We start from the raw sequence: 10,643 nt of genomic DNA, 5'->3' as shown, positions 1-10,643 counted from the left end.
GAAAGTAGAAAGAAAAAAACAAAACCTCAGAGAAAATCCATTAGTATTGATTTAAGGAGGTAATCAAGGGGAAACAGTCTCAAACGGGCAGGATGGAGTGTTAATGGTAACACATGAATGCTGTGATGCTCAGGGCCTCACACAGCTCTTTCAGCTGCACAACTGCACTTCTGGGAGAGCCTTGATCCATCCCTGGTACCTCCTGACCTGGCTGGATTCCCAGCACCTGCCAGGTGTGATGAAGCTCCTGGGTGTGAAAAAGGGTTAGATCAGACCTGAAAGCCCTTGGACAATACTCAGGATAGAGCCAGGAGCAAATGGAAAGGGCAGGAGAAAGGGTGTTTGCTGCACTCAGAGGGAAGCCAATGGGAGAAGAAACAACTTTCAGAGCAGCATTTTGCCAAATTTTGGTATTTTTGGAACAAGTAAAATTCCCAAAAAATCTAGGAGAAGAAGACAAAGTTGGCCATGGATGTTATTCACAGCTTGTTGGAAACTAGAGATGCTCAGCACATTGAAGAATCCAGTCCCAGACATGTGAACTCTTCCTGAATAGATTTTCTCATGAATACACTGAAAATGTTTCCCAAGCACACAAATTTTATGGATGCGAAGAAGATCCTGGTTAATGTGGGCAGGGACACCTTCCACTAGACCAGGTTACTCCAAGACCCATCCAACCTAGCCTTGAACACTTCCAGCCACAGCTTCTCTGTGCCAGGGCCTCACCACCCTCACAGGGAAGAATTACATTTCCATCGTGTGTGTGTGGTTGTGCAATTTCTATGCACATTTAAAATATATGGTTTACATTTATTTCTTGAACAATTCAGCACAGCAATATTTTGGTCACAACCAAATCACATCTCTTTGGGATTACTTTTTTGAAGGGAAAAATAATTTCCATGCAGAGGCTTGGGCTGTCAGTGGAGATTTAGAGACTGTTGAGTAAGGCACGAGCTGGATTAAAGCAGTGTATGGGCCTTCCATACTGATTTTTACTTCATCCAGCAGTCAAGCAGGCATTTTCACCTTTCACAAGCCCTATTGTAGCTACAAAATCCTAAAGTCCTATTTTCCACTGCACCCAATGCTACTGTATCCCTGGAATTGTTCAAAGCCAGGTTGGACAGGGCTTGGAGAAGCCTGGTCTAGTGGAAGGTGTGCCTGCCAATGGCAAAAAATTTGAAATTTGATGGTCTTAAAGGTCTCTTCCAACCCCAATCTTCCATTGAATTCTGTGATTCAATGAAAAAGTCCTACAAAACCCCGTTTTTAATCCCCTAGTACATACTGGCATATGGTTATGCGTTTGATTTTTTTTTTTTTTTTTTTAATCTTGTGGATCACTGCCTTGGGAAGTAGATCTGATTGACTCTGGCCATGTTAGAGATGAAGGGGCATTTAAGTGCTCCTTCAGTTTCTCTTGGCAGGTGATTCTTTGCAGAGCTGTTATCTGTAGGTCTGAGATCAGAGATCATCTTGATCACGGAATATCAGTGCTCTTGAATACAACATTCACTTTCCTTGAGAGCTTCCTGCAAACCTCAGTTTAGCTATGTACTGCAGAATTATGCATCTAAATACATATATAACTACTATATAAATGCAAAGTGATTATTATTAAGGGGAGAAAGGAATTGCTGTATCCATCTAAATAATATGCTGGTAACTGTCAAAGAGCAAATACACTTTCTGCTAACAGGGTTTTTCTAATTCTAAGAGGAAGAATAACAGGGCTGGAGGCTGGAAGACATGTAGCAGCAAATAGGAAAATGGGTTTGTTTGTTCTCCTCCTTTGTTCTGCTAAATTCCTGGTGCTTTGCTGCCTGCATGTTTTCCAAAGCTCCGAAGCACTTTCACCCTGCAGCAAGCTCTGAAAGCAATTTCACATGGCCAGCAGAGCTGAAGGAGGAAGTGAAGGGGAAACAGATTGACTTTTCAATCCAAGAAAATGGAACAGGGCATGGAGAGAGACCTGAGAGTCTGGCAGGTGTCATGACAAGCAGCCATAGGTATGGATGTCCTAAAGCCTGGCTTTCCTTCCCTTTAACTGGTTTGTGCAGATATATACATATATATGTATGTGTGTGTGTGTGTTCATTTGGACATTTGGGTGTCTTTTGGGGACAAATACTTTGTGGAAGAAGTAAAGAAGTATTCTCACATTCCAAATACTTCTGATGAGTCCAGCTCTGAGTTCTCAACACAAGAAAGACATGGACCTGTTTGAGCAGTTCCAGAGGAGAAGATGATCAGAGGTTTGGAGCTCCTTTGCTCTGGAGCTAGTCTGGGAGAGCTGGGGATGTTCACCTGGAGAAGAGAAGGCTCCAGGGACACCTTAGAGCCCCTTCCAGTGCATAAAGGGTCTCTAAGAGACCCTGGAGGGGTGGGGCGACGGGACAAGGGACAATGGTTTTAAACTGAAAGACAGCAGGTTTAGATTGCATATTAGAAAGAAATTCTTCCCTGTGAGGTTGGTGAATCCCTGGCACAGGTTGCCCAGACAAGTTATGAATGCCCCAACCCTGTGAGGGTAAGGTTGGATGGAGTCCTGAGCAACCTGGTCTAGTGATTTGAAACAAATGATCTTCAAGGTGCCTTCCAACCCAAACCATTCCATGATTTTATGATTCTATGGCAAGGGAATTATACTCGATGCAACAAAAACCTCTTGTTGCTCAGGTGGGTTTCTGCCACCCCACATGCCAACAGAAAGTAGAGACATTTCACACTGCTCTGTCTTCATCAGCTGAAAGCCACACAAGAAACAAGCTGAGACTTAAACTCTGCTGAAGCAGATGAATGATAATGTTTTCTTCTGGGTCTGCATTGTACACTTCTATTTTTATATCAGACTTTTTCTGTTCAAAACAGGACATGGTGTTGATCAAAAAGGGAGTTTTTATACTTTTTTAATACTTCCTTTTAATTTTATTTTTTCACTTTTTTTTTTTTTTTTTTTTGTTTATGTAGAGTGTTCAGGAAGGAAAGGGAAGCAATACTGCAGTGGAGTGACGTGTGTTTACAGATTGAGGCAGATAAAAGGTGCTGTCAATCATTTTGCTTCATGAACAACAGAAGGCTGAATGAGTGCTCAGGAGAATTTATGGGTGTTCTCTGTGATTAAATTGCCACACGTCCAGTGCTATGTCAGAACACTGAAATGAAACAACAATAATGAGAAGGCACTACAGAGATGTCCAACTCAGATCCAGACATGGTCTAACACATGTGGTCAGTGTTGTAGCTCATCTAACAGCCCCTGACCCTTCTTAGGCTATTTTGTCCTCCTCAACACCTCTTCTCCATGTTTCGGCATTTTCCTGCTATTTCAGGCAGGGATATCCCAAAGGTAAAGAGTAAATTGAGTGAATCAAATGTGACGTCCTTTGACACATGGTGGGGCTTGCAGGGACGTGCAGCATAGTCCCTGTGTATATGAAAAAGAGAAGTTCCATAGGAGAACTGAGGTCCTGTGAGGTGAGGACGTGCAAGGTCCAAGCTGGTGGTGATGCTCATGTTTTGGATCCGGAGGATTTGCAGGATGTTGATACCTGCAGTGAGGAGGGATATTTAAAGCTTTATTTTAGACATATTAGACCACTTCGAGGTCAGCCACAAGGAGATGCCAGAGGGAGACCACCTGTGTTAATGGTTTTGGGCAGAAGGGTTAACATTCATCTCATTTAACTTCAGATTTCTGTCCTACAGACTTCCCTCCTCTCAGCTCAACACTGAGAATCCCTACAGCCACTGGAGAGACACAAATATTTCTCAGTGCTTCTCACCATGTCCTTAGGGAGACCCTGAAGTATGTCTGAAGAACTGTGTTCCAAAAGTACTTGTTAATTCCCATTATGCACAAAAAGAATTTTCATCAGTAGCTCAGATGCAGAAGTGTCTCTTGCACCTGTATAAAACCAGGCAAGATCAATCCCACCTCAGGAGACATCTGATGAAAAGGAAAGTCTTGAAGCAGCTACACAGGGACGGCAATTGAAAGGGCAGGTGACAATAGCAGGGCCACGAGCTGGTGGGAATCCCCAACCAGCTGGAGGATAAGGAGAATCCCTCACAAGAGCCATGGGAGGGGTAGAAGACAGCAATCATGGAAATTAAAAGAGAACAAGGGGAGTCCATGATGAATAAAAAGCAAATGGAGTGCTGTTCTTAGCTTTGGCTTGGCAAAGGCCATTGGAGATTTCTGAATGAGTAATTTCAGCAATTGAGGCAGGCACTGGAATACAGATTTGTGGGTGGAATTGGCAGAGGGGAGATCCATACCTTGAAAACAAAGGGTCAGGGAGGTTGAAGATGAAATGAAACACCTTTTCCTTTTGTAAAAGCAAATAAAATAAAGCCTTTCAATCCATTATCGCAAATATATTTGTGAAATAATAAAATTTGGGTCAGGTACACATCATCCTTCCATTCAGTAGCTCACCTTTTGAAAATCACTGGTAGCACAGATGTGGGCCAAACTCTGTGTCTTGGTTTGAAAGACAGGTGTCTGCCAAGGAAGGCAGGAACCTCCCTTGAAATGGAAAATGCAACCTCCTTCCCTCTGAATTATTATAATTTTGAAATTAAGGGGCTTTCAGGCAAAGATATGAGGGATAGGAATAACAGTTCTTTACTAATATATATATATATGTATGACAAGGCAAATGAACAACAATACCTATGGCAGTAACAGCAAACAATCACAAACCCAGTGCCAGCCTTCTCGGCTGTCAGGCCCTTTCCCCTCGGGTGCAGTTCCGCTCGCAGCCGGCAGGGGCGCTGGCGGCTCCCGGTGAGCAGGGCAGGTGCGATGGTTCCCCCGCGGCTGCAGGGGGCGCTCCGGAGCGAGCTCGGGGAGCACGCGGCACCGGTGCCCCGGGATCCCGGGAAGGGATGGGACAAAGGCTTCACAAACCCCTGGGCAGCCGATCCCAGTGTCCGGCCGGACCCTCGGGAACAGCAGGCTGGAGCGGCAGGCTGGAGTGGCAGGGACGAGCACAAATCCCGGGGGGCAGACGAGATGTATGGAATTCCAGAGCTGCAGTGGGAACCCCGGGAGGTCTCAGCAGGCAGGGCATGTGAGGCTACGATATAGCAAAGGCTCGAAGCAACGGCGGGGGCAGAGCAGTCGCGGCTCGGCTCCCAGCAGAGCAGGGAAAGGCAGGCTTGGGAATCCCAGGGTTCTCCCTGAGGCACCTGAGCAGATGGTGAATAGGTCCCTCTTTTAGTGAGGTGGGGTGTTAGGGTCCCAGTGCAACAGCCGCTCCAGTGAGCAAGCTCCACTCACGGTAGAAGGAAGGCAGCCGAAAGCAGAAGCCTGCAGTGCTGACGAACTCCCTCTGAATGCCGAGAACATCACCCACCCCGGGGCTGCACCCAACCTGCTTTTTTCCAGTTCAAATCTCACGGGATCCCCCCATCCTACACAAGAAAACCCCAGGTGAAAGAGAGTAGCTAGTTGGACCCCTCCCTCTGTGGCCAGGTCTTTTGTTTCTCCCAAGCACCCAGCAATCTGTCGCCCCGGCAACATATATGGGAAAAATTCCTCAAGAGAAAAAGGAAAAGGAAAAGGAAAAGGAAAAGGAAAAGGAAAAGGAAAAGGAAAAAGAAAAAGAAAAACTCCCCAAACCCCAACACTCTGGAATAATGGCTGGACTTGGGCAAGTACAAGGCAGAAATACCCCCACAAACATAAGCTGGATTTTTCAAACTTTATCAGAACAGCTTTGTTCAAATGGTCCCTAATGTGGGTGTCATCCTTTATATTCCATCCCTGGGGATGTTCAAGGCCAGACTGGATGGGGCATTGACCTGCCAGGTCTAGTGGCAGGTATCCCTGCCCATGGCAGGGGGCTTGGAATAAGACAATCTCTAAATTCCTTTCCAATCCAAACCATCCTGTGATTCTATGATTCCATCTTAAATAGTTCTGGGAGACAGTTTTCAACAGTGTTCTTGTCATTGAAGACCTTGTTCAAGAGTAAAAAGATGAGAATCACCCATTGACTGTGGCACCAATTGCCTGTGTAGTACCAGCTTGAACTTATTAAAAACCACCTGCCTCAGTTTCCAGTTGCTAAACAGGTATAAAACTGTTCTTTGCCCTGCTTGTTCAGACTAGAAATGTTCTGGGTTGCTTTAGGATCTACAGAAGTACAGTCCTGATCTCTTCTGAGGTCCTGGAAGCACTTTGTTATAACCAACAACCACAATTTCTTGCAATTTTACTAAAAAGATTTTCTCTCCTTCTGCCTGTCTCCATATCCACATGCGTGAATATTAATCCTGCCGAAAGAAAAGGGGGGAAAAAAAAAGGCAAGAGAGGGGGGTGATAAAAATTCAGTACATCAAACTGACTCTTCTTGATTTACAGTGTGTAATTATCATTCTTCATGCATGGCTGGTGCCCTGTTGAGGGAAAGCAGAGCAGGTGGAGCGGGGCTTGTCCAGAATCCTTCCTCCCGACATTTGCTTCCACCTGCAAACTCCCCACACACCTGCAGCAGAGAGGAATTGTCAGGACCAGACAGAAGGACAGGTGGGAAAAATAGATAGAGACAGCTGTACAAAAACACCTGGAAAAGTTGGGTTAGCCCATACTTGAAATGTTCCTAAACATCCACTTTTGCATTTAATGTGCCATGGCAATGGTTCTGTCTTGTAACTGAGGGGGTAAAAAAATTAGCAGTAAAATTAAAGGCCATAAAAACTAGTATGAAATGATAATTGGAATGATTCAGGTAATGGATTAAGACTATTCCAAGTACCATGATCTAAATCTGAATGGTGAGGGAGGGGGAAGAGGGGAGTAAACTAATAGAATTTGAAATTGATTTTCAAAGAATACAAAAAAATTATTACTGGTAAAATTTACAAGCACCGTAGATCACACTCGCTGCTGCCTTGTTTGTAACAGAAATATCCAATTCCAAAATGAATTGGTCTCTGCTCAAACTAACTCTTGCTGATGGTGGCAAGTTATTAATTAAATGACAATTTTGCACTGTTCGTTTTGAAAGTCTATGGAAAGATAACCCGAAGTTCTCAGTTTCTGAAATGAGTGGGGAGAGGTGAACAAGTACATATTTTTTAAAGACTTCAGGGGTAGGAAAAAAAAAAAAAATCCCTTCAAGAATATGCTCACCAGGACAGGATTTTATCACATAAGCTCTCCATGGTAGGATTTTATCACACAGCTTGAATTTGGCTCAGGCCATGTAGCTGTAGATGTCTACAGAATCGAGACTGAACATGTCAAAGCAAGTTGTCTCTATAATTAATGAAGAGATATAGGCACTTTTAAGGAATGAGTCACCTGACCTTTTTTTATAAATCTGCTTCATGATCCAATGAATCATGTCCTAAATTCCACTGTCTGTGTTGACTAGCTGTCCATTTACTGACTCAATTTATTCCCCATTCGTTTTGACAAAGATGTTTATTTAATCAGATGTACTCCAAGCCAGGAAATGTAAGAAATTACCTCTTTATAACTCTCATTTCATGCTCTTAGCCTAAGTGTCACAGACAGGGGAGTGGGGCTGAGGGACAGGCTGATCCACTGGAACAGGTCTGACAGGCCTCTTTAAATCATGTTTCTGAGTAATTGGCTCAAATTCTGAGTATCAAGGTCTAGGGGAAGGTTCCCTGCCTATGGCAGGGAGGTTGGAATGAGGTGATCTCTAAGGTCTGTTCCAACCCAAACCATTCCATGATTCTGTGATTCTCCACCAAGCCATCTACATTTAGAATCTGGAAATCTGATATTGTGTCAATGAAGAGACAATGCCACCTCTGTAGAGAAGCAGAGATTAGGGTCCCAGTTTCCATTTCCACAATTGCCCTCTCTCAATGAAAATCCAAACCAGAACTGGGCTCACAATGACATTTCCTCATCAATGACATTTCACAGAATCATTGTAGAATCAGAATCTTCAAGGTTGGAAAAGACCTCCAAGATCATCAGGTCCCACCAACTCCCAACAGCAGCTGCAGGTTTCTGATGGGATGATCACACATTGACTAAACCATCTCTACTCGTTTTTCCTGAGGGCATGAGCAGAGCAAGGCCACCTACCCTGGAAGGCTTTACTATGATTAGGATAAATCTACTGGGAGTTTGCTTCCTGCTCTCTTTAGAGAGTCTGAGCCTAAAGGCCCAGATTTTGGCAGCAAGGACATGTGGTCTTTCACTCTGTGGAAGAATCCCATGTGAGAATCTCCACTTCAGATCACTCTGCAGGTTTACTTTGATGTTCAAAGTAGAATTACAGAATTATAGAATCATGGAGTGGTTTGGGTTGGAGGGAAGCTTCAAGATCATCTAGTTCCAATCCCCTTCCATGAGCAACCAGCTCAGCCAACCAGAAACTCCTCAGTGTGGATATCTTCATGTGGCCACAGGTAACACAGTGCCCATAGGAAATTTAATTAGTATGACCTAAAAATTCTTCCCTGTGGGAGGGCACTGACCTTGTCCTTGATGTACCAATGAGCAGGGACACCTTCCACTAGACCAGGTTAACCAGAACCTGATCCAGCCTGGCCTTGAACACAAGTAGAACTGGAATGATCTTAGTGCGTTTTCTAATGGCCACAACTCCTCATCCTTCAGAGGTCTTCTTCCTTCCCCATCCAAATAGCCAAAGAGCAGGAGAGCCAGCTCAGAGCAGAAAACTCCTTGGAATGTGGGAATAGGAAGGAAGAAGGGGACAGTTTCTCTCATAAACCTGCCACCCTGATTATTTTGTGGCCAGGATGAGTCCAGCCTTTCTGGTGAGAGCCCCATGCACAGAAGTGTGGGGTGAGGGAAATAACAACACCATAAAATGTGCCACCTTTTGAGTGGTGAGTAGCAGGGGATGGATGCAAAGGGGTAAAAGGAATTACAGCATGAAAAATTGCTTTCTTTGGCAGAATTATAAAATTATTGGGTGAAGGGAAATTTGCAGATTTAATATGCCAATTAATGACTTGACATTTGAAACAGCCTCACACAAAAAATATCTCATGATATTAATTGATATTGTCTGTGAGAGGACTGCTGAGTTTAAAATCGGTGGGAGCATAGAAAACAAAGGAAAACCTTTATCCAGACTGGTGTGCACCCACAGAGAGGTCTCAATAAACTTCAGTTTTGGTAAAAAGCACTAATAATGTCTTTAATTAAGTACTAAAATCCAAGGGGTTCTTTTGTCCTTTTATTTTGTTTTTTTTTAACCAGGTAGAAAAATCAAGCTACTGGGAACTTAAAGTAATTCACTGTACACAGAATTTGCAACATTTGCCCTCTCTTGGTGACTGAGGCAACAATCACAGCAGAAGACTGATGAAGACTTCCCAGCTCTAGTCCCTTTAGCTCTAGTGACTGGAGGAGGTGCCTCATTCAAGTACCTGAGATGACAAAAATTCATATTTGCCATCTCCTGAGAAATCAAGGGATAAAGAAATCTCTCTTTTTGGGATACACAAAATCAGCTCCAGACTGGCAAACAGATCAACCAACCAGAAACTCCTCAGTGTGGATATCTTCATGTGGTAACACAGTGCCCATAGGAAATTTAATTAGTATGACCTAAAAATTCTTCCCTGTGGGAGGGCACTGACCTTGTCCATGCCATACCAAAGGAGAAACAGTTCAATGGAAATAAATCCCCTGTGCAAACACAGCAAGAAGATAAATGAGAGAGAGATGGACAAGTGCCAGACCTCCAGAATCCAAATCCAGTGCCTTAATAGCAGCATGTTCTGCTTTGGGATATAAGGTACCTGTGAGTCACAAGGAGCTGTCACTTGGATTACAATGTGAATCAATGTCAGATCAATCTGCTTAAATGCCTTAATAGCAATATGGAAGGCAGAAGTTGGAGAATCCTAATGGCCACTGCAGGTTGGAGACTGGTACAGAAATCAAGACACGGCTCACAAGGGAAGAAACACCAAAATGGGTTTAATTTCTCAGGAATTGTCCTGAGAAAAGTCCTGTCAGGAAGCCTTTTAGTGAGGAAGGTCATAGAATCATCGAATCAGAGAATGGTTTGGTTTGGAAGGGACCTTCAGGATCATCTCATTCCAACCCCCTGCCATGGGCAGGAACACCTTCCGCTATCCCAGGTTGCTCCAAGCCCCATCCAACCTGACCTTGGACACTTCCAGGGACGGGGTAGCCACAGCTTCTCTGGGAAGCCTGGGCCAGGGCCTCCCCACCCTCACAGGGAAGAATTTCTTCCCAATATCCTATCTATATCCACCCTCTTTCAGCTTAAGGCTCTTCTCCTGTCTCTCCATGCCCTTGTGATAAATCCCTCTCCAGCCTTCCTGTAGGCTCCCTTTAGGCACTGGAAGGGGCTCCAAGGTCTCCCTGAAGCCTTCTCTTCTCCAGGTTGAACAGCCACAGCTCTCTCAGCCTGTCTTCATAGCAAAGGTGCTCCAGCTCTGGGGTCAACTTAGTGGCCTCCCCTGGACTCATCCCAACAAGTCCAAGTCTTTCTTGTGTTGATGATGTGCAAAAAATGTGTGAGAAAAATCAGTCCTGGGTGCTCTGCACAAGTGTTTCTGAGGAGGAGTTGAGCTCATGTAGAAAAAGAGCTGCAGTGAAGAGCCCAGCTTGAGTGTCTGCAGAACACCACCAGAACCTC

At 44.4% G+C, this 10,643-nt stretch overlaps 1 long non-coding RNA gene across 1 annotated transcript; it reads right to left on the bottom strand.

Annotated features, from left to right (window-relative positions):
- Positions 1 to 698: 698 nt before the first annotated feature.
- Positions 699 to 10,271, bottom strand: LOC125316880. The gene is made up of 3 exons (XR_007199886.1): positions 10,219 to 10,271; positions 10,142 to 10,146; positions 699 to 733 (listed from the first exon to the last, which is right to left on the bottom strand). It is a non-coding gene; the product is annotated as an uncharacterized LOC125316880 (long non-coding RNA).
- Positions 10,272 to 10,643: the final 372 nt, after the last annotated feature.

Source organism: Corvus hawaiiensis, chromosome 26 (assembly GCF_020740725.1).
Source record: "Corvus hawaiiensis isolate bCorHaw1 chromosome 26, bCorHaw1.pri.cur, whole genome shotgun sequence".
NCBI classification, from domain to species: Eukaryota; Metazoa; Chordata; class Aves; order Passeriformes; family Corvidae; genus Corvus; species Corvus hawaiiensis.
The sequence above is the reverse complement of the archived record's forward strand: the minus strand, read 5'-3'. Positions and strand labels throughout refer to the sequence as shown.